At 37.9% G+C, this 25,563-nt stretch overlaps 1 long non-coding RNA gene across 1 annotated transcript; it reads right to left on the bottom strand.

Annotated features, from left to right (window-relative positions):
* Positions 1-233: 233 nt before the first annotated feature.
* LOC131392990 (uncharacterized) lies at positions 234-22,114 on the bottom strand. Its single transcript, XR_009215817.1, has 4 exons — positions 22,064-22,114; positions 20,626-20,777; positions 18,205-18,350; positions 234-1,217 (listed from the first exon to the last, which is right to left on the bottom strand). It is a non-coding gene; the product is annotated as an uncharacterized LOC131392990 (long non-coding RNA).
* Between the last annotated feature and the right edge of the window lie 3,449 nt (positions 22,115-25,563).

Genomic DNA, 25,563 nt, shown 5'->3' with positions numbered 1-25,563 from the left:
CTTAGGTAGATGATAATGAGATAGCTTTATCACAAGAACAAGAGAGCAGGACAGAGAGATAAACAGAGAGAGAGACAGAGAGACTGAAGAAATTATTAGTATAGAATTTGCACAAACAAAATTTTATTTAATCTCAGAGATAGAAAAGACGCCATTTCCTAAGCTAAAAAGTTTCCTTAAATAACTCTTTTCAAACCAAGAAGCAAAATAATCTTTGTAACCATAAGGGTTTTTTGGTTTTTGTTTTAGCAGAAACAATCTGTCTCTTATAACTTGGAGTCCAGGTCTAGAGCTAGAACAAATGCTCTGGGTGGTATTTGTTGCCACGGGTGTCTGAGAAATATCACTTTGTGTGACGTAGTAAACTAAATGTCATGAAAGGTTGATTCTTAGAATATTAATGCTAGAATAATTAGAAGTGATTTCCTCTAGTCACTTCATTCCCAGGGATCCGAGATTCCACAGTATTAGAAGGATGTCATGGGTTCTGCCTCCCCTGGCTCTTTTCTCATAATATGCATGAGGCTGTAACTCCCATGTAAAGCCACGAGCTCTTTAAAAATGAAAATTAGATTAAAAGGTCATACTTCCCGTGCAGAAGTCATCTTTGAGCAAAAGGAAATAGAAATAATTCCCTGCAAGAAAAATGAAAAGCCAGAACAAACTTTAGCATCCGCAAGAAGTCATACTAAATCCAAGTCAAATTAACAATAACATTTCTCTTTGTAAATTGAGCAAATGTTCCAATGGTGGCAGTAATCCCTCTTCTGCACCCTGGAGTTGTGAACCAGGATGGGCCAGGGAATCAGGAATTCTAATGAGGAAGTAAGACACACAGCAGCTAGAGTGAGCATTTTAAAATAACAGATCATGTTGTATGGCTGCTCAAAACTTTGTGATGATTTCTCATTTTACTCAGAGTAAAAGCAAAAATTTTTACAATCCTAACGGGGTCCCACGAGATTTACCCCCAGCCTCCATCATGGCACTGACATTACTTCTTAGATCAGTTAGTTACTGCCACAAAACAAACCACCTCAGAACTGTCTTTCAACAACACTTGATTAGTTCTCAGGAACCTAGCGGTCAGCCGTGCAGTGTCCGTTGTCAGCTAGTAAGCTCCCCAGGGCTGTCTGTCTGGTCTAGGGTGGCCTCAGAGAGATGCCTCAGCTCCTCTCCATGTGGTCTTTCATCCTCCCGCAGGCTGGCCTGGGCTTCTTCCATGGCAGTGGCAGGGTTCCAAGAGAAAGGAAAGAGGCTTTTACTATCTCCCTTGAATCAAGTTTGCTGCCCCCCCAAACCAAATCACACGGCCCAGCGCAGAGTCAGTAGTGAGGAGCACTGCCGCGGGGCATGGAGACGGGAAGCCACGAAGTGCTGGGCCACTGGGGAAGCCCATCACTCACACTTCTTACCCGCCCTGCTGCTCTGCCTTTGCTCACACAGCCCCGACCATCCTGACTTCCTGACTGTTCTGTGAACACAACAGACCCATCCTGCGTTAGATCTTAGCTTAGCTGTTCTTTCTGCCAGAAATGCTCCTCACCAGATATTGGACTGGCTAACTCCCTCACTTTTTTCAAGATTTTGTTCTAACCTCTCCTTGATGAGCCCTTTCTGCCCACCCTATTTAATAAGGCAGTCCACCACAATCCCCCTACTGTTCTGTTTTTCTTTTTTCTATAAGTATGAATTTCTAACATAATGTTATGCATGTATTATTTTTTTCTTATATATTACATCTTGTTTCTTGTCTATCTCTCTCTTCAGTAAAATATAAGGGATGATCTTTGCCTATTTTGTTTAATAATGTATCCTAGCCATTAAAAGAATGTCTGGAGCATAGAAGGGATCAATACATACTAGTTAAATGAATTACATCATCAGATTTCTGCTTCTGTAATTTAAATATAAGAAATATGAACTTTGTGTACATCACAAAGTTCACAGCAATCAAGAACTAAATACAGAAGACCCTATAATAAATATGAGTTCTATTCAGAAATTTCAAAATCTCTCAAAACAAGTAGCCTGGGTACTGGAGCAGATCACAGCACATGCAAGCCCAGGGAGTGGAAGCCAAAAAAGATGATTTTATCCAATCTTCATATTTTACTAATGGAGACAATTAAGCCCAAGGAAGTTAAATGTATTGAAGAATATTGAAAAGTCAGCTAGTGACAAAAGTAGGATTAGAACCAAATCTTCTAATTACCAACACCATATTCTTTCTTTCTCAAATCGACAAAATCATTGCTCAAACAGAATTTATAACAATCAAAATAAAAGTGTGAAAGAAGAAATTTTCAATGTTATTGAGCATTTAAAAATGTAGGTCTTTAAAAATTAAGCTTGCAGTTTCTAATTTCACCAAACTGAAATGCAATAATCTGGTATATTAGTTTCTCAAAAAGAGCGTAGAGGGCTGTGTTTCAGCTTCTCTGGATGTGGAATGGCAGCAGAGTATAGTGATGCCTTCCTGAAGCTAAACTCACAAGCTTATTGAGCTACGTTATTGCCCTCTGCCAGGCCCCGGGAATTTCATTTTCAGAACTGAAGTGAGCATAGAAAAAACAGCTACTGAGACAGGGAAAGATTTTATCAACTAATGACAGGAAGGAAGTGGAAGTTGTCATTATATAAGAGAATATCTCTTTAGTCTATTTTGCTATTGAATAGTTTCAAAGAACATTTTTTTCCTATTTAAACAACCAGGGAATTAATTTAGCTAGGAGAAAAGCATCTAACAATTGTGGTTATGCTTCTGCAGACTGAACTTTTCCAGTGGAGTGTGGTTCTCCCCCAGAGCTGTATGGAATGAGAATCTGGGTCAGTGTTTTCTACTCCTGGCCTCTCCCAATAACAAAGCAGTGGGATCCTCCCTCAGTGCTCAAACTGAAGACCAGGAAGTTCAGAATTTTGTAGCAAAGTTTATAATTTTCTTTCCCAAGCATTTTGCTTTTTTGGCCTTGTGATTCTTTCCCCACTTCAATGGCTAATTGAGATATATTTCTCTCTGATGAAGGCTGAATGAATTTTTCCCGCTGAAAATGTTACACATTTATAGCTACTAATGTCCATTTATTTAATTCTCACTTCACTAGTAATGAATTAGTTATCAGGTTTTCTACACAAATTGGCAACATAAAGTTCATAAAACTAATCATTTAAAGGTCAATTTTACATAGTTTAAAAATATAGAATCTAGACAGCTGGTTTAATTCTCTTTGTATCAATTAAGAAAACATTCTTATATTCAGCAACTATGATAAGTCTATTCTTCAAAATAAAATTAGAATTTCAGCACTGTCTATAAATTGTCTCACGTTGAAATTTAATGACATCATTACACTGATTTGTTAAAGCTTGAAATGTTGTATTACAGTAAGAAGACGTGAAGAATCTTTCAAACTCTGGTATCAGACTGTTCTCGTTTTCAAATAAAACATTGCCTCATGTAATCAATGTAATTTGGTTAACTAACTGAAATGTTAGGATTCTTTACCCCCATTATCGTATGAGCATGTTAAATTGTCTCTTTGGAAGTAAAGAAATAGTTTATGAGAATTATTTTCTAAATTTTAAAAACTAACACAATTTTCTTTTTTCCCAGTACTATGCATTTTTTATTTGAAAAACCTGACTTCCATTCTAGGTGCTTCAAACCTTATTTAAGTGCAAATACTGTCCTGAAATACTTTTCTTCAACATACGATTCTCAACTGGAGACATAAGCAGTTTAATTTAAAAAAAAATGAAATTAATAAGCAATTTATTAACGGGAGATTTTCCTTAAGTTGATGACCTTCCTGGAACTACTTTAATTCAAACTATGTCATACAATATAAATAAAAATAATATATTACATAGAAAGGAAGGCAGATGCAATGACTCACCAAATCACCAAAAATCTAAACGTGATTTTATTCTCAGCCTTATGGCAAGTTTCTACTTGACACCAAGAGCCTCAATGGATAATCAATAACATTCCAGGAGGAGGGTAGATGCAAAAAAATTGCAGAAGATTGCAGTGACTTCTCAAGAAAGAAGAATATCTATAACACCTTTAAATCATGCCTGAATTATGCATATAATGATGCTAGAATTTTGTTAAAACATTGAAAGTTTGAAGGTCCCCCAACTATATTTTCTCCTGGGCTTGGCAATGAAAAGATCTATATTTAATATAAAAATCCTCCTAGGTTCACATTATTTAGGTTTCTAAGTTATTTATCTTCTTAGTTCTTAAAAAGAGAGGAAAACTCCTCTTTTTTCCCTTTAATAGAGCAAATTATTCTGAAAAGTAAATACAATAATAAAAATTTAAAAGAAGCTTTAGCAACATGACAAAATATTACAAGTTCTGCCTATGTGTTTTCTATATCTCCCTATTTCTATGGTCTGGAACTGAAAATGCTAAGATGGCCCATTGCAGACTAGAAACATGCAACATATTTCCATTCCAAAAGGGCAGTAACCAAAAGTATATCTTTAAAAAATAGAAGTCTACAAACCTGGGTCATCTGGTCAACCTTGCCTTGCAGCATTTCACACAGAAGGCAATTTATTCTTTAAATTGAATAACAGCATCACAAGAGAATAACACTATAAAAATAGACACTATCCCTGCCCGGTAGGACCTCAATATTTCTTACTGCCAAATAAGAGAAAGTACTCAAAGAGAGAACAGAAACCCATAACTAGAGTGGGAAATAATTTTTAAAGTATGTATTTCTCTACAAATGAGCAGCAAGAAAACAGGGAGAAAAAGAAAATCAATCCAACAAACTGTTTCAATGAGGAACTATCAAACTATGTGAGAAGCAATAATCTTCAGGACAATAAGCTCACCATTTTCGTAAGGAAGAGGACCTGGGGCTCAGGATCTTTAGAACAATGAAGAGATGAGCAAATATTTAAGGATTTCTGCTTGTTTTTTAATTTGATTTTTTTTTTTTTTAAAAAAAGGAAGTTTTATGGCCTCCAACACAGGAAAAAACAATCACCAAGTTATAGAGTATTTTTCATTTTATTGGGCTTGATAGTACTCTCAATAACGGTAAACTAAGGCTCTACATTTGGAATTAATGATTATAAAATCTCATCTTACAGTATCACTATTAACTTTAGATGATAATAGCAATCATTAACATTTCTTAAATGTTTACAATGGGCCAGGTGGGTGCTGTTTTAAGTACTTCAATTTTTAGTTCATGTAAATCCTCATAAAATGTTATCTTAACTATTTTATAGATGAGATAATAAAGACACAGAGAATTTAAATGATTTACCCAAATCACATAGCTAGTAATATTAGAACCAATATCTAAACCCACTTAGTCTGCCACCTGGGCCCACCTACTTAAACACAGTTCATTATGTCTTAGGAAGCTAATGAAGTTAAAAGAGCATGGATAGTAGCAACAGAAGCCTAAAACAGATTTTAACTTTTTATAGTCAATTCCATTTTTTTCTTTTGTGATCTTTTATATTACGTTTTCTCCTATTATATTTTAAGCTCAGAAAACATCTCCACCTTGCAAAGAATATTCATTTTAATCAACGCCATAAATGATGTTACCAAATAATTCAACATCTTCCTTTGTTCTGATCACTTTCCCTATCCGTTCTTTGGGTGACTCGTCTGCATCTAGAATTATCCTGAAGATTACTGCAACTATTGGCCAAGGGCCTGGAACCTTGGCTCTTTCTTGCCAGGTTAAGAGCTGTAACCCACCTCTACATTCCCAGTGTCTTTCTGGAGTGCACATCAATTAGGTAAGATGTCTTAGAAATACAAGAGTCACTTGACTGACTAGAATGCCTATTGTCCGGTGATATCAGCCTAATTCCATGACTTCTCAACATAGAAATGGGACCAGAAAATTGCACTCTATAAAACACTATACTTAGCCTTACTAGATGCCCTATACCTGCCAAAATTTGGAAGATGGGCAGCTACTGGAGCCCAGCTTATTTTTCTCTCCTTTTCAGCATGTGTTCCTGAGAAATCACATGAGCTACCACAAATTATAAGCCATGATAGGATTTCCAATTCCACATGTAAGGAGGTTGGAAGTTGTAACTCTGACCTGAACAGACTAAAAATCAACAACTCTTCTTGGATCTGTAGAGAGATGAGAACACAGAGAAAACCGCTGCCCCCAAGATTGCAGAGACAGACAGTTATATACAGGGAGTCAAGGCTTACTGGAGCCATGGAGAAAGCACCTTGGGAACCAGTTCTGGAGCAGGGAAACTTGCACTGTAATTGACAAATTGTTGGAGGCTCAGTGCAGACAGGTCTGAGTTAAAAACTCCAGGGGGACCCAGTCATAGGGGCCCCCATGCTTTTGTGATTTTTACCTCCAGAAGCTCAACCCAGTTCTCACAGTAAATAACAGAGAAAAATCTCCCCATGCTTCTGGCAGGGGAAGGGGGAAAAGGAACCATTTGAAATACACTGAAGCACTATGTTTTTCTTAACATGGCCTGCTCTCAGGGGAAACTAGTTCACCAGAGCCTAACCTGCTGGAGTTTTAGCAGAGCCTAACTGACCTGTGGTAAGGAATATGCCCAACTCCAGCCCTCCCATCCCACCTAAGGGGAGAGAAAAAATGGAGAAACACTTGTGAAGTTCACAGTCCAGAGGCACAGGGTCACTAAAAGTCACGACAAATCTGTCCTTCATTTTGTGATACTTTTTTCAACCTTGACAATACAATACATTTATTACAAAGTAACCAAGAAAAGGAGAAAAAGGTCTTTTGTATGAGAGCCTGAGCGTGTGCGTTGTGTTTGTGTCTCTGCAGTTGGGGGCGTGAGAAGTGAGGGAAGGACATTAGAATAAAGCTATTTTGAAGAACATGTATTTAGTCAAGGAGGAAATGAAAAGTGATACTAAATCTAACACTCAAATAGATAAAGCTTCAACCATCTTCACAGGAAATAAATGAATAGTGCTAATAGCTGGATCCAATTTATAAGGCACTGAACGGATATTGTAGGAGGAAGGGAGATAAGTAATCGTCAGCTGGAACCGGGGAAGATCAGCTGCAGTATTCTCACAGTGCCACATTCCAAGACTCTGGAGGGGCTTTGCCTTCCAATGCACTAATCAAAGACGATCCACAATTAGGATGTTTAATTATTTGCAAGCATTCTTTGTATTTTTATCTCTACATGAAACCAATGATTACCGGACATAAAAAGTTTTCCTTTCCTGTTATCTACTGCATTGAGACTATAACAGCAATATTAATAGTCTCTGAGTAAGGAAATGGATTTGATTTCAAAACTATCTAACAAAGCTATCATTTTTGTGATTATTTGATAGAATAGATATTTGATTTCAAATTTGTTTGATAAAGCTATAGCTTTTGGTGGTTCTTTGAGTATTTGGTCTATATTTTTTACATCTTAGATTTTATAGTAAATAGTTTTATTCTACTTTCAATTGATTCAAATAAAAAAGTTAAAGTCACAATAGTTAAAGGCAAGGGAAAAAATTGTTTCCCTTTTTGCAGGAGACTATTTCAAACATGTGTAACATAGGCAATGAGGAAAGTTATGTGCAATCGATGCCACTTTACAAGAATAAATGGAATGGAGAGTCACAACATCAATTCATGCACACTCTTTATGCTGCAATATTTAACATGTTTATCTGTAGAAGCTTTATGAATAACCCTCTACCATTATGAAAATGACATCATCATCAAAATGACATTGGTTGGCCACTTTTCCAATGAACAAGTTTTAAAACAGGGTGTCATTTTTTTCTGCCCTTCTTACACATACACCTTCCTACCCAGTTTCAAAAGACTGTATTCCGAGTCTCAGACATCGTCTATGCCTCTCTACAACCCTGTTCATGCCCCTCGTACATTTCCCAAGTATGATCACATTTGCCTTTTAACCATCTCTCTAACTCCAACCCTTTCTTATATTTATTTATGACAGTCAAGAGGTTCTTAGCATCTGTATATTGATCGTGCCATAGTATTATCTATAAATCTTCAAGGTTTTCTCTTTACCCTAGAGTTAAAGCCCAAATACCCTGGTATAGCAGTCATGGCTCACCATGAGCTGGCCCCACTTACTTATCCCTTTGTATCTCCTGTGCCATTCTCTCACCTGTGCTTCCGTTCAGTCAAGCTACCGAATGTTTCCTGAAGTTCTCTGTAGATGCTTGCCAGGGCTCACACTTCTTTCCTCGTAGAATTCCTTTCCCCCTCCCAACTGCATTTCCCTCAGAAAACTCGCACTGTGCATTCAAGACCCAAGTAAAGATATGTGTTCTTGACCTGATTCCTAAATTCTGCACAGACTCAGTCCCTTATCTGAAGAACCACCATATCTGTGTTCTTAAATATAATTGCATTATGGTTACTTCGCATGCCTTCTCGCTAGCTTTTGTGTGCCCCAAACCAAAAACAGTGTTTAGCACAATGTAGGTGCTCCATAAATATATGCTGCATTAATTAACAAATTCTGCCTTATTAGTAGATCAGCATGCCCCAAGCACTTGCAAGCTGGGTTACCAGTGACGCTCCACTTTTGTCCTCACACGCCCGCCTCCGGGCTCACTGTTTTCCCATTCTTCTCCCCAAGACAGACTCAATTCTAACCAATATCTTTTTTGAATGAAAGCAAATAGAGTAATATTTTCATAAGAATATAAAAAGAAAAGGTCATTATGTTTAAGAAGTCGTCGTTAAAAAACAAATTTCCATGAACCTTTAGCATTTCTGCACATCTTGCAAACAAAGGCACTTATGGCCTTTTGTTCCAAACTACCTTTTCAAATATGTTTGCATAGTAAACAGCCTTGGAAGAGAGTGTCTTCCTTCAAAGAAGAATGCAGGTTTGTTAACTGTCCAGTGTAAAAATGATAATGCCTTCCTCCAGGGCAAAGGTTCATCAGATTTGCTTGCAGCCGTTATAAAAAATTCAGGTTCCCTAAGCTCAGAGTTCCTCAGCTGCGACATAGATCACCCCTGTGGGACTTGTTGGGGTGGGGGACAAGGTACACCATTGCAAACAGGAGGCTCAGGTTTCCTGCTGTGCTGGGAGTGATCAAGTCCTTATTTTCTGACTTGGAGTCTCATGTCTATCTCCAGTTTCCATTAAAATGTTGCCAATCTCACCAGTTTGTGAGTACTTTTCATGAATAAGGATGATATGCTGACAGAGCTGTGGCTTTCTGGAAAAGGAGGAATAAGGGCCTCATGGGTCTGTGTTAAGGATATGAAAAGACTCCACGGGATTTGGGAAGAAATGCTCTTCCTCAAGGTGTGTGTGTGTAGGGGCCGTGTCAGAGAGGAGGTGAGTGTCCCCTAGAGCCCTACCTATTAATGAATGTTTAGAGGCTGAATAGCTGATGAAAGATAGGATTGATTCAAGCTGTCTCAATAGTGATGTGCTTCAGGCAGGAGGAAGTAAGGATATTATGACAATGGGGCGGCAAGCATCACAACTTTCACTGAAAAGCAATGTGGCTATAGCTATGAGTCAAGGAGTCCCTCGAGCTGAAACGGATGGTGTCAAATAACGATGAACTTGCCACCTGATATAGACATTGGGTAGGTCAAAAACACTAAAGGATTATTCAGTTGAGTCACGTGCAGTTCCAGGACCACTTGAAACCAACAGTAAATGTGCCACGCTGACTGGTGTGGAGTCATCCTCTCCCTCCAGGCACTCCATCCCTCTCTCCTCCCTCTACCCTAAGCTCAGTTGCTTTATGGAAAAACAAAATTAAGAGTGGGTTGAAGTTTCCCTGTCCTCATGAGGTACTGAAAACCATATGCACCTGTACATGTATACTAGGAAACTCCAGAGACAGGAGGGACTCAAACTTTTATGGTTTTATTGGATATAGGCACCCAAATCACCATCCCACCCAGTGGTGTGGGGCAAGGAGATGGACAAATCCAACTGTTTCTCTTTGGACAGGATCCACAGTGAGGGAGGAAATCTAATGGGGACTTTGTAGGTGGATCCTTTGGGGCCAATTCCATGCACTGTTGATTCTTCTACATCTGAATATACAGTAGGATTGATGTGATATGCTTGTACTTCACCATCCTATAAGTGCCATATGGGCTTCTCTCAATCAGGAAAGAACCACATGTAGAGAAATGTTAGTAGGACAAACTCCCCTATAACTTCCTACCAGTGGGCACGTCAGGAATTAGCATGCATGCTTCTACTCTCTGATGTCCAAAGCTTTCACTATATAGATGATGTCCTATTGGTTGGTGAGCCAGAAGCCTCAGTCTCAATTACCTTTAATGTAGTATTATCACACTTCTTCAACAGGAGTGGCTGATAAATCCTGAGATTTATCATATCAAGTAGTTTCTTGGGAGCATTTAGGTGGACTCATATTATTCAGTACCTCCAAAAATCAAAGAAAAACTACTCTCTCTTTGGATCCGCCATGACCAAAAGGGAGGCCCAACATGTTAATGACACTTTAAGCATTAGAGACAGTCTGGTCTCACTTGGATGTTCTACCTGATTCTTTATATCAACTAATCCGCAAGTCAGCATCTTTTGATCCTGTCAGCATCTTTTGAGTAGATCTCAAACCAATAGTTTGCTCTGGAACCTGTCCAGCAAGCTATGGAACACTCTCGACCTTTGCTTTGACCTTCCACCTAACTGCCTAAAAGAAATTAAGATAAAAGGCCTGTCCCCAGAACAGCCCATCACCATAGATAACTCTGGGTATAGGTAGACTGTGAGGGTCTTTGCTAAGCCCATTCTTATCAAAGTTTTGTTTACCAAACATTGACTTTTCCATCTCTGTGTGAATTGCCTTCCTCCCCTTTGAAGTCTCCAACCACTACCTCCAACACCTTTGTCTTTAGCTGAAGATTCTATTTAAGGTGGCAGCTTCAGCCATTTTGGTGAGTTGCTCAGTTTTCCTGGGTTTCTCCCATGTATACGTGTTATAAAGCTTTGTTTGATTTCCTCCTGTTATTCTGTCTCATGCCAATTCAATTCCTAGCCCAGCTGGAAGGACCTAGAGGATAGAAGAATTCTCTTCCTCCCCTACAATATTCATTCATAAGGCCCTCATTTTTGGCAAGAGCTCAGTGGCAAGTTGATAGATGCTTTCTAAAGGAGTATACCGAGTTGCTGTATCAAGGAGGCAACAAGTCCAGAATCACAAAGAGATCATCTTGGTGGAGGCTGCTTTCCTTTGCCACTGTCTCTAATACACAAAATCATCAGTTCACAGAGATTCGTGGCTCAACGGGATCATTAGAGTTATTAACCCCATAGGAGAGAGGGAAGAAACCAAATTCTGATTTCGCATCAGTTTACTTTTGATATTAAAACTAATTAGTGTCTAATATTTTATCTTATTTGGAAATGATCTAAATACTGAATGCATTTTTATCATTTAAATTAACCGAGCAAAACGTCAAAGTTTTAAGTTACCAAGGAGATTTTGGAAACTATTTTAAATACATATGTTATAAACTAAATCATTGTTAAAAGTTTATCTATAAACTCTTATCTCACTTATGTCTGAATCATTTCTTTCCAAGAATTATGTTCAGATTACCCATGAAAACTTCATGAGATATTAGAAAAAATTAGCTATCATTTTAAGTTATTATGCTGACAAATTTGTAACAGGGATAACATGAGCTTATTTGACTAGTAAACCCAGACTGCAAGTCTGTATCATATCAAATGCTGATAATTCTGAGGACATGCTTGTTTTAATTAAACCAACAAACTTAAATAAGCTTTCATTTACCAAAGATAATTTCATATCACATTAACTTGAAAGACATTTGGGTTATTTTCTTTCACATTTAGAAATAATTTAGGTAAGCGCTTACTTTAAGCTAATTAAACAGAGCTCTTAATTTTGGCCATATCACACATATATAAAATACATATAGACACACATGAACACACAGGTTGACACAGAGAAAGACCTTATAGCTTCCATTAAATTTTTATGAATCTGGTGTAATACAAAACTCACTAGTTTATGAGAAACATTTGCGTCTCAAAAAATGGCTCTTAGGTCCTAGAGAAGATGGGAGAAGATAATCTACATCATAAAGGCATAGAGAAAGTAGTCAAGTTTTCTTTAAGATGGAGTTTCTGGGGCATATTTGCCTCATCAGTTTCCAATGTCTCAATCTTTTGTCTCAATTAATATCTAGGAGCATTTTAAGGAAGAGGGGAGGCTTTTATTATCCTTTTATTAGCACTCAATATTAGCCTCTAGTTTTATCTCATAGTGTGTGGGCTCAGGCAACCCCATTGATTTCTCTTTTGTAAGTTTAGTTAACATTGTCTGAAGGGCCGGTTTGTACGCTGTCTTACAATCAGGCAGGGGAAACGTTCCCCAGTGAGACACGATGTCTATCCCTACAATGCAATCTATAATACGATTAGGCAAAAAGAGATATAATCACTTCACATAAAGCTTGTAAATATATCAATTTTTCTACAGAATTTCATCTGAATTCTATCAACTTATATCTCTGATCATAACTTTCATTAGGACTTTATCAATATGTTTTGGTCTTATAATTTTGGATAGGGGAAGCATGCCTAGTCAGACATTTTAAAACATACTCAGGAAAAGTTGATATAACCTCTTTATATAAAATTAGCTCAAACATTCCAACCTTGATAATCTTATCAACACTTACACTTTTACATTGTCTCAATTTAATTGTAGTTCGAGTCAGAGTCTTAAGGCTAGTCATAATTTTTTTATTTCTTTTTGTTTGTTTGTTTATTGCAGTAACATTGGTTTATAACATTGTATAAATTTCAAGTGTACATCATTTTACTTCTATTTCTGCATAGCTTACATCATGTTCACCACCCAAATACTAATTACAACCCATCACCACACACATGTGCCGAATTATCCCTTTCGCCCTCTTCCCTCCCCCCTTCCCCTCTGGTAACCACCAATCCAATCTCTGTCTCTATGTGTTTCTTTGTTGTTGTTATTATCTACTACTTAATGAAGGAAATCATACGGTATTTGACCTTCTCCCTCTGACGTATTTCACTTTGCATAATACCCTCAATGTCCATCCATGTTGTCACAAATGACTGGATGCCATCATTTCTTATGGCTGAGTAGTATTCCATTGTGTATATATACCACATCTTCTTTATCCATTCGTCCCTTGATGGGCACTTAGGTTGCTGCCAAGTCTTGGCTATTGCGAATAATGCTGCAATGAACACAGAGGTGCATGTATCTTTATGCAGTGATGTTTTCAAGTTCTTTGGATAAATACCCAGCAGTGGAATAGCTGGACCATATGGTAGTCCTATCCTTGATTTTTTGAGGAATCTCCATACTGTTTTCCATAGTGGCTGCACCAGTTTGCACTCCCACCAGCAGTGTATGAGAGTTCCCTTCTCTCCACATCCTCTCCAACACATGTTGTTTCCTGTCTTGTTAATTATAGCCATTCTGACGGGCGTGAGATGATATCTCATTGTAGTTTTGATTTGCATTTCCCTGCTAGTTAATGATTTTGAACATCTTTTCATGTGTCTGTTGGCTATCTGTATATCTTCTTTGGAGAAATGTCTGTTCAGGTCTTTTGCCCATTTTTTAATTGGGTTGGTAGTTTTTTTGTTGTTGAGATGCATGAGTTCTTTATATATTTTGGAGGTTAAGCCCTTATCAGATGTATGGTTTGCAAATATCTTCTCCCAATTGTTAGGTTGTCTTTTCGTTTTGTTGATGGTTTCCTTTGCTGTGCAGAAGCTTTTTAGTTTGATGTAGTCCCATTTGTTTATTTTTTCTATTGTTTCTCTTGCCCAGTCAGACATGGTGCTTAAAAATATGTTGCTAAGACCAATGTCGAAGAGCGTACTGCCTATGTTTTCTTCTAGAAGTTTCATAGTTTCAGTTCTTACATTCAAGTCTTTAATCCATTTGGAGTTAATTTTTGTGTATGGTGTAAGGTAAGGATCTACTTTCATTTTTTTGCATATGGCTATCCAGTTTTCCCAACACCATTTGTTGAAGAGACTATCTTTTCTCCATTGTATGTTCCTGGCTCCTTTGTCGAAGATTAGCTGTCCATAGATGTGTGGGTTTATTTCTGGGCTTTTGATTCTATTCCATTGATCTGTGTGTCTGTTTTTGTGCCAGTACCATGCTGTTTTGGTTACTATAGCTTTGTAGTATATTTTGAAATCAGGGAGTGTGATACCTCCAGCTTTGTTCTTTTTTCTCAGGATTCTTTTACCTATTCGGGGTCTTTTGTTGTTCCATATAAATTTTAGGATTCTTTGTTCTATTTATGTGAAAAGTGTTGTTGGAACTTTGATAGGGATTGCATTGAATCTATAGATGGCTTTAGGAAGTATGGACATCTTAACTATGTTAATTCTTCCAATCCAAGAGCATGGAATATCTTTCCATTTCTTTGTGTCTTCTTCAATTTCTTTCAGCAATGTTTTATAGTTTTCCATGTACAGCTCTTTCACCTCTTTGGTTAAGTTTATTCCTAGGTATTTTATTCTTTTTGTTGCAATTGTAAATGGGATGGTATTCTTAATTTCTCTTTCTGCTACTTCGTTGTTAGTGTATAGAAATGCAACTGATTTTTGTATGGTTGATTTTGTATCCTGCAACTTTACCATATTTGTTTATTACTTATAAAAGTTTTCTGGTGGATTCTTTAGGGTTTTCTATATATAAAATCATGTCATCTGCAAATAGTGACAATTTCACTTCTTCCTTTCCAATTTGGATCTCTTTTATTTCTTTCTCTTGCCTGATTGCTCTGGCTAGGACTTCCAGTACTATGTTAAATAGGAGTGGTGAGAGTGGGCATCCTTGTCTGGTTCCTGTTCTTAAAGGGATAGCTTTCAGTTTTTCACCATTGAGGATGATATTAGCTGTGGGTTTGTCATATATGGTCTTTATTATGTTGAGGTACTTTCTTTCTATACCCATTTTATTCAGAGTTTTTATCATAAATGGATGCTGTATCTTGTCAAATGCTTTCTCTGCATCTATTGAGATGATCATGTGATTTTTATTCTTCATTTTATTAATGTGGTGTATCATGTTGATTGATTTGCGAATGTTAAACCATCCCTGCATACCTGGAATAAATCCCACTTGATCATGGTGTATAATCTTTTTAACGTACTGTTGTATGTGATTTGCTAGTATTTTGTTGAGAATTTTTGCATCAATGTTCATCAGTGATATTGGCCTGTAGTTTTCTTTTTTTGTGTTGTCTTTGTCTGGTTTTGGTATCAGGGTAATGTTGGCTTCATAGAATGAGTTAGGGAGCTTCCCCCCTCCTCAATTTTTTGGAAGAGTTTGAGAAGGATAGGTATTACGTCTTCTTTGAATGTTTGGTAGAATTCACCAGGGAAGCCATCTGGTCCTGGACTTTCATTTTTGGGGAGGTTTTTGATTACTGTTTCAATCTCCTTACTGGTGATTGGTCTATTCAAATTCTCTACTTCTTCTTGATCCAGTTTTGGAAGGTTGTGTGATTCTAAGAATTTATCCATTTCTTCCAGATTGTCAAATTGGTTGGCATATAGCTTTTCATAGCATTCTGTTATAATCTTTTGTATTTCTGAGGTGTCTGTTGTAATTTCTCCTCTTTCATTTCTGATTTTACTTATTTGTGCCTTCTCTCTTTTTTTCTTGGTGAGTCTAGCTAAAGGTTTGTCAATTTTGTTGATCTTTTCAAAGAACCAGTTCTTGGTTTTATTAATTTTTTCTATTGTTTTTTTGGTCTCTATTTCATTTATTTCTGCTCTGATTTTTATTATTTCCCTTCTTCTGCTGATTTGGGGCTTTGTTTGTTCTTCTTTTTCCAGTTCCTTTAGGTGCATTGTTAGATTGTTTATTTGAGATTTTTCTTGTTTGTTGAGATAGGCCTGTATTGCTATCAACTTCTCTCTTAGAACCACTTTTGCTGTATCCCCTAAATTCTGGCATGTTGTATTTTCATTTTCATTTGTCTCCAGGTATTTTTTGATTTCTTCTTTGATTTCTTCGTTGACCCAGTCATTGTTCAGTAGCATTTTGTTTCATCTCCACGTATTTGTGGCTTTCCTGATTTTCTTCCTACAGTTGATTTCTAGTTTCATACAATTGTGTGTGTCAGAAAAGATGCTTGGTATTATTTCAATCTTCTTAAATTTATGGAGACTTGTTTTGTGGCCTAATATGTGATCAATCCTAGAGAATGTTCCATGTGCATTTGAAAAGAATATGTATTCTTCAGTTTTTGGATGGAATGCTCTGTATATATCTACTAGGTCCATCTGTTCTAGTGTGTCATTTAAGGCCAATGTTTCCTTATTGATCTTCTGTTTGGATGATCTATCCGTTGGTGTAAGTGGAGTGTTAAAGTCCCCTACTATTATTGTGTTACTGTCTATTTCTGTTTTTATGTCTGTTAATAATTGCTTTATATATTTAGGTGCACCTACGTTGGGTGCGTAGATATTTACAAGTGTTATATCCTCTTGTTGGATTGTTCCTTTGATCATTATGTAATGTCCTTCTTTGTCTCTTCTTACAGTTTTTGTTTTAAAGTCTATTTTGTCTGTTATGAGTACTGCTACCCCAGCTTTCTTTTCATTGCCATTTGCATGGAGTATCTTTTTCCATCCCTTCACTTTCAGTTTGTGAGTGTCTTTCAATCTGAAGTGTGTCTCTTGTATGCAGCATATATATGGGTCTTGTTTTTTTATCCAATCAGCCACCCTATGCCTTTTAATTGGAGCATTTAGTCCATTGACATTTAAAGTAGCTATTGATAAGTATGTACTTACTGCCATTTTTTAACTTTTTTTTCCTCAGTGTTTTAGTAGTCCTTCTCTGTTTCTTTCTTCTTCTATACAGAATTAATGGTCTCTTTAGTTTGACCTCTGTCTGAAAGCTCTACTCTTTAACTCCCCTCCTCCCTCCTTTTATGTTTTTGAGATCATATCTAACCTCTTTTTTGTGCATTTGTATCCATTACCCTCTTATCATGGAAATAGATAATTTTTCCTATTTGTGGTCTTCTCTTTATTTCCTTTTTTAATTTGACCTTTTCATAGGTACCAACAAAACAATTATGATGAGAGTTCTCACAAGTTTTTTTCCCAATTTAGAAGTTTTTCCAATCTAAATGATCCATCATCTGGTCACATTGATGAGTAGGATCTTAATAGCGACACATACCAATAAACTTAACCATGATGCAAGAGGCATCCCCAAAAGATAGTGCCAAAGAAGTAGCCCTTACAAGATCCAGAAAAGTCACTCCCAAAAATAGTCAAAGAAAGCGAAGGCCTTCATTGCATAGGCAGAGTGCACTAACAAGCAATGAAGGTTGAGACAACAAAGGCCCTTAACAAAAGCAATTGGGACCCCTTATGACAAACACCTCTGGAGAGCTGACACAGCCAGAGTGTGTCCCAGAACCCCAGTCTACATGACTGGTCGCCAAGATGCACGCCGGTATGTACATCCTCCTGATGGCGGAGACCAGAAAGGTCACAAAGCCAGGATCTCAAGACATAGAACAAGACAAAAGAGAAAAACCTCATCTAATATCACATTAACAGCTTTAGCTAAGCCTTGGGTCTCTTGGAGCCAAATTAATACCCAGGAGGGAGGTGCTACAGTGTTGGGGGATTTGTGTGGTTTTACAGAGTACCTCGTCATTGATGGACATTTTCTTGAAGTTGGTGGGGGACCTGTGTCATCTACCCTGTTCCATGACCCAACTTATCCTTTCACAGGAGAGTTCTTGAGGTGGTGAACGCCCTAATGGCTCATAACTGCTCCACCCATGTCCACCAAATTTGTGGCTCTTTTGGGTTCCAAGATGTCCTTAGCAACAGCTTTCACCTCACGCACATATTCCCAGAGAAAAGGCTTATAGATGTCTCTGTCTTGCCCAATGGGTTTTCTTTTTCATGACAAATGAGAAAAAAAGAGAGAGACAAGGAAAATGAATGACTATCTCTGGGAAGAAAAGGATCTATTAACGAATGAGTACTCAACCAAATTTCCTAGAGTTGCTGAGTCCAAGAAGCTAGCTTCACCAATATTTTCTCCTGCTAATCTACATTTAGAAAAGGAGAAAGAACTCAACACTATCACTTCCATTGGATCCTGCAAGCAGATATCCAGGAGACTGACGTGGTAAGAACTCTTACCTCCTGCCGGCTCTTGTCAGGGGTCCAGGATCTCTCAGTAGTGCAGGAGCGAGCAGCATCCAGCCAGTGAAGTTTTATCCCGTCCAAGTTGCCAAACTGTATGGACGGAAGAGAATTCCTCTACCCTCTAGGTCCTTCTGGCTGTGCTATGAATTAAATTGACATGAGACAGAATAACAGAAGAAAGTCAAACAAAGCTTTATAACATGTATATATGGGCGAAACCCAGGAAAACTGAGCAACTCACCAAAATGGCTGAAGCTGCCACCCTAAATAGAATCTTCAGGTAAAGACAAAGGAGGGTATTAGGGGTAGTGGTTTAGGACTTCTAAGAGTAGGAAGGCAATTCACATGGAAATGGAAAAGCAAATGATTGGTAAACAGAATTTTGATAAGGAGGGGCTTAGCAAGGACCCTCACAGTCTGCCTATACCCAGAGTTATCTACGGTGATGGCCTGTCCTGGGGACAAGCCTTTTATCTTAATTTCTTTTAGGCAGTTGGGGGAAGGTCAAAGTTTCTTTGAGAGTCTTTTGTTCTTAAAAATAATCAAGACAAGGCAAAGAGACACATTTTGGGCTGGCCAATTCTGATCCTCCACAAAACCTAGAGGGGCTATATGACTCTCCTGCCTGATATTCCCATTTTGAAGTGGGTTAACTTGTACTGAATGGCTACAAATGTGGGAAGAGGCCAACAAGTCTCACCTGTCAAGGGAAATGTCATTCAAAAATGCACTAGGCCTAGCTCCAGTGACATCTTAGCTTCACATGAAAAAGGGACAACTCTCTCTCTGGGAGAAACTTTATCCCCCACTATACTTCCTGAAGCAAATCACTGGCTCAGTATGCCCTCCACTCACAGAAATTCCTATAAAAGCCTGGTCTTGGTTCACTGGCGGGTCTGGTTCAACCAAGCTGAATCCAATGATATCCACTGAGCTGTTAAAGTTATTCAACTTCAATACCGTATATACCTAATCCAAAATGGAAAATAACATATGCTCTCACTTACATGTGGAATCTAAAAAAACTGAACTCATAAATACAGAGAACAGATGAGTGGTTGCCAGAGGTGGAGGGAGGTCGGTGGGAGAAATGGATGAAGGTGTTGACTTCCGGTTGTAAGATAACTAAGTCCTGGGGATGAAATATGCATCACGGTGACTATAGTTACCAATACTGTATTATGTATTTGAAAGTTGCTAAGAGAGTAGATCTTAAATGTTCTCATCACGAGAGAAAAAAATTGTAACTATATGTGGTGAATGATGTTGCCTAAACTTATTGTGGTGATCATTTTGCAATATATACATATTACATCATTACCTTGTACACCTAAAACTAATACAATGCTCTCTGTCAATTATATCTCAATAAAAACAAAACAAAAATGGAAATGGTCACTCTGCTCAATAGGCAGAACTCAAGGCCATTCTCTTAGCTCTGGCCAATACTCCCCTTGATAAACCTTGCTATATTTCTACTGACTCTTGAGCTGCTGGCCATGGACTATTTGATTTACCCTTTGGAAAACTACAGAAGGTCAGATTGAAGATACTCTTCTATGAACAATGGAAACAAATAACAGCTACTTATCAAACTGTCTGGGTCATTAAAATAGATATCCATGATAAGGGCCCATTCTCTGACAAGACTGACTGAAATCAGACTGCTGAGAGAGATTCACTACCCAGATTGCCACCATTTCTGCCTGTCCATGATTATTCTGGACATGACAATACATCCACCATCATAGATAGATACAAAGGAAGGGACTGTATATTTCTGATGCAAAAGCTACCACTGCATGCCAGATTTGTGGCTCTTACTAAAAGTTGACTGTCTCATGGTGAGGAAGGTCATATTGTACAGGATATTGCCCCCACCCACTCCTGGAAGATCAACAACATTCTACACTTGACCTCATCTCAGGGATATCAGTGTTGCCTCACCACTGTTAGCACATTTTTAAGGTTACAAACTTGCTATTCCAGTCCACTCTGGTGACAATATTCTGGCCTTGGAAATTAATGTGAGTCATTGTGATGTTAAGGGGCAGTCCACAAACTGCCTTCACTTTTTTCACCAACTGGAAAGTTAGGGAGCATGGTCCACAAGAACACTCTACTTCTTACACCAATTGCAAGTTCAGCGTCCCCCCAAGACTAGCCTTAGTTTCAATAATTCACTAGAAAGACTTGCAGAACTCACTGAAAGCTGTTATACTCACAGTTACGGTTTGTCACAGGGAAAGGATACATATTAAAATCAGCCAAGGGAAGAAGTGCATAGGGTAGAGTCCAAGAAAGTTGCAAAATGTAGAGCTTCCAATCGTCCTCTCCCCAAAGAATCATGGTGTAACTTTCCCAGAATTGCTTTATGATAATACATATGGTGTTTTATCAATCAGGAAAACTCACCTGACGCTTGGTGTCCAGAGTCTTTACTGAAGCTTGATTACCTAAACCTGATTGTTCATCCACATGGCTGTCCTCAGTCTGCAGCCCCTCAGGAGATCGACTGAGACCGCATGACCCAAAGTCCCACCCTAAATCACACTGTGGCTCAAAGCCTGCAAGTAAACAAAGATATTTTTATCAGGCAGGATATTCTAAGGCCTTGGAGATTATCTCTCAGGGACCATGGGTAAAGGCTGTACTGCTTTTCTCAGGCCATCTTCAGAAAATGGTATGCTTTTTATTGCAAAGCCATTCAACAATTGATTGATGGCCAAGATATTCAATAGTCCATGTGGATGGACCTTCCACACTCCCTGACATCCCCAAGCATCTGGTATTACTTATTTTTGAAATTACCTCCTCAAAAACAACTCAAAACATTTCCTCTCTTTAGTTTTCTCACCCTCTCCTTGACCACAGCTTAGCAAAGTAGTTTAGTCAGTGAATGTGGCCATCTCAGCAAGAAATAATCCTTTCTCAGCCACTTCTTGAGTGATGACAATGAACAAAGCATGCGGGTGGCATACAGACCTATTTTGAAAATGTGAGATTCTATTCTGACCATTCCTAGGCAGGATGCTAATTTTTTCTTCTAATGGTGACCTGTGCCTGGCATGGTTGTCATATCTTCTTGACTGCCAAGCCAAAATGGGGTCTAGGAGATTCAAACTTAATTCAGGTCCAGCCACTTGGATCTCTTCTTCGCTTGACATGGTCTTAGGGCATAAGGATAGTGAGCATTTGGGAGTCCACTGCTTACTGAGTCCTCCTACAGTAGCCTACACAGGCCAAAGTGGAGGACATAATAGGTACCTGTAACTCTGTAAGAAATATCCTTGCCACTCGTGCAATTGATCTGTTTGGATGAAAGGGCTGATTGGAAAAAGATGAGGTTACAGCTACTGAAATGGACACACTGATTTTGTGGAGATGAAAGGAGAGCAACAACCCTGGCACCTGAGGAATGAACACCTTAGATGTCAGGCAATATATACATATTACATCATTACCTCGTACACCTAAAACTAATACAATGTTCTATGTCAATTATATCTCAATAAAAACACAACAAAAATGGAAATGGTCACTCTGCTCAGTAGGAAGAACTCAAGGACCTTCCCGGTCACCAGAAAGAAAGGGGAATAGAAGAATATTAATGATCATTTTCTTTCAGAACTTCCTGTAGAGCCTTCTGCATGAAATAAAATGCCCAAGTGTGGTTCTTCAAAACTTAACTTCAGTGCCTTAAAGTCAACTGAATCCTAGGTCACCATCCCACCTCTTCCAGATGACTCTGGTCATGATTTGATCACCATTTCTCTTAACTTTCTCAGGATATCTATCTGAAAGAGCACTGGATGACCCTAACTCCCAAAATACCTCCAGATGTCTTCCGCACCTTGATTCCTAGTCATTCTGTTGGTCAGAGGAATGCCAACCAGCTGGTAGTGGGGAAAAACTGGTAGTCCCTCTAAAAACAAAGAATAGACTCAATTATTCAAACTGAACTTGGAACCCTACAGCCAACAATCCAGCAAGGTAACTACATTGGAAGCACTATCAACCTGTGACCCCAGACTGATGTAGGTTCTATTTGAGGGGAACCATTAATTATAAGCAACATGTTCTTTCCAGAGGCACCTTCAGGATTGTATTTTTCATGTGGAAGCCTGGCATTAACATAGCTTTCCCCCCCCAAAAAAAAACATAGTGACTTGCACCTTAGCAGGGGTCATAAGAGACCCTCGGTGTTTAGGCAAATACCTCTTCAGCCCTGGAAGTCATTCAGGTCAGTCTGAACTCGCTGATCAGGGTTAATATGAATGAGAGACTTGCCTTAGATTTCTTTCTTGCAGGACAAAGTGGAGGCTGGACAATCTGTAATACATCTTTCGGCACCTGGCTTAATTCCTCAAGCCAAGTGGAAAGTTCAATACAGAAACTTAAGGCAAAACCATCTGGCTTTCTAAAGGACACCCTAATGGTTCATGGAAGCATGACATGGTTGAGGTAAATAGTACATGTTAGCCCCATCTTTCTGCTTGAAATCTTGTTGGGAATATCCTTAAATTAAATGCTGTATGAGACAAATGAAATAGATTTGGTCCCAGGTTCTATCAGATTAACAGGAGTGTTGTACTCTTGGAAATATCTGCCATAGCAAAGATGACATAGAAGCAAGAGATTTAATTATCTGGAGACAAATCTTCCTGGGTATTTCATATTTCTGCACATTTTGTGAGCAAGGACACTAACCACCCCTAACTATATTTTTTTCTGAAATTTTTTCAAGGATGTCTGCATGGCAAATAGCCTTGGAAGATAGAGATAGTGTGTCTCCCTCCAAGATAGAGAAAACAAACCATCAAGTATAAGAAAAATAATATCTCCTACAGGGCGAAGGTTGGATAGGTCTGCTTTGAAGCTTGTTATAAATTATTGGGGTTCCCTAAGCTTGGGGCTCCTCAGCTATGATGCAAACCTACTTATATACACAGCATCCACTTGAGCCCTTCTGCATCTCCCAACCGTGAGACTTGAGGGCAGGAAGAACTGATACACACATGAAGCTCATACTTCTTGCTGTGCCAGGAGTAATAAGTCCTTTGTCTCTGATTCAGGAGTCTCGTGTTTTCTGACAGAAGTCATAAAACTGTAGGAGGCTAACTCAGTAGCTTTCAAGAAAAGGAATATCTCAGACTCTTTACAATTCTTGATAGTGGTTAGAATTTTCAAAGCAATTTGTGTAGCTAGCATTGCGGAGTAGAGGAAATTCAGAATGAGAAAAAAAACTGCATATAATTTCCATAGTAGTTCACTGTTAATTTGTGCACTTTTTTTCCCTAGTGACAAATTTCTGCTCCCAATTAAGCAGAGACATATACAGGAACATAGTTCTCACTATCTAGCCTCCAACTGAAAAACAAGTATATAGCTATTCTTTACTTAATTTGCAACTCAATTTAGACAGGCATGCCTTCATTTCATAGGTGCGATTTGAAAATTAATATTTTCAATCAAAGTACTAACATACTGAAAAGCAGAGTAACAATTGTTTAGGAAAATACTTTTTAGAGGTTATCATTAAAGTGGGATTCTAATTCTTAGTCTATTCCTTCGCCAGCTGAGCTGTAATATGTCTATAATAAGCCATTCATATAATTCCAGAACTACTAGAAAAGGAAATACTGGAAGCAGCATCCAGTTCCCTGACAGTGACATTGAACCTTGTGAGTGTTGTAGATTTGAATTATGTGCAAACACGTGATCAGTAACATTGCTCTATCAATGTATAGGGCCATTTGAGGTTATGAATGTGCTAGTATATAATATGAGTAATTAAAGACCATGTTTGATCATCCATGAAATTATTTATAAAACTTTTGTAATCTGGATCTTTTCTACAATTGGTGCCAGTTTAAAGTGTACTTCATCCTTTCTGGAATGGATAGCATGAGTAGACGCTCTGGGACATTTGAGTATAAAGGCCCAAAGAGGACACAGGCCTTGGGAACAGCTGTTTCTGGGCCTTGGGTTCTTGTAAACATTGAATCTAATTTTTCCCAATTACAGCCAGCCCATATGGATGTAATACTCGTAGGGGCATCTCATTTAAAAATACCAATATTGTTAATATGTTTGGGTTCATTTAAAGTTTATGGTCAGAACAACATAAGGATAAAGATTCTAACCTCTGGTGTCTGCTAAGTGGCAAACATCTAAGTAAGATAATTCAGTTGGTGGTTGTTTTTGTCTCAAATAAGTTTTATAACTAATTCTTGTTGTTAGATAGTAGAGTCATAAATATTCCACAGATAATATTTAAAGAATATTTTAGATCGTAGAAATAAGCTATCCTTAAATATATTCTTATTAAAATGTCTTCTGTTATTTTAATTAAATTTCAACATTATAAAATTATTTCACTTCTTATACACTTACTGAATTTATATATACAAAAATGGCAATATTTAAAAATCAGTATTTTTAAGCCTGATATTAGTCATGAATTTCTGAGGGATTATTTTTCCATAACATTGTAATTGAGGGTTCTTATTAAATATTGACTTGTTTCAATATAATTCATGAATCTTAAAGTATAAATTACACATCACCAAATTTTATTGTGTATGTTTGCAATAGACTTTGTAAGGTAAAATCCAACTTCACTTGATTAATGGTATCTGTTTACGAAATCAGTAGTTCAACGGCTCCATCCTTATGACAGGTAGGTCTAGTGAGTCGTTGAACTTCCTCTAAGAAAAAAGAAAAAGATGGAAGGCAGGAAGGGAAGGGAGAAGGAAGGAGGAAGGGAGGGGATGAGAAAGAGGGAGAGAGAGAAAGACAAGGGTAGGAGGGAGGGACGGAAGAAGGAAGGAAGGAAAGAAGAAAGAGAGAGAGAAAGAATGAAAGAAGAAAGAAAGAGGGGGAAAAAATGAACGGAGGGAAGAAAGAGAGAAAGAGGAAAGAAAGAAAGTTAGGTAAGAAAAGTACAAAATACTGCAAGCAGTCATCCACCAAATAGGGCATATTATTTAATATTTATCCTTTCAGTTCACTGCGTGGTAAGTAGAATCAGACTGTGAAAATAACCTGCCTTCTATCAGAAAGAAATTTACTTAAGCAGAAGTGTTTAACTTTATCTTTAATTACCAAAGTCACATTTCTGAATGGCATGGAAGTTCAGGTGTGTGCATAATAAAGGGAAAAGCATTTCCCAAATGAGAACATGTGGATGACTTGAATATGTTCTGAAGAACTACTGTCCATGGAACTGAGTGTTCGATTCAAATTCCCAGCTAATATTAAATACTAAGTTATAGTAGCTATGATCCTGATTTTGACATTTAGACATGCAGGAAAGAAATAATCTGCCTACTCTTTGAAAGAAAACATTTC

Source organism: Diceros bicornis, chromosome 27 (assembly GCF_020826845.1).
Source record: "Diceros bicornis minor isolate mBicDic1 chromosome 27, mDicBic1.mat.cur, whole genome shotgun sequence".
NCBI lineage: Eukaryota > Metazoa > Chordata > Mammalia > Perissodactyla > Rhinocerotidae > Diceros > Diceros bicornis.
The sequence above is the reverse complement of the archived record's forward strand: the minus strand, read 5'-3'. Positions and strand labels throughout refer to the sequence as shown.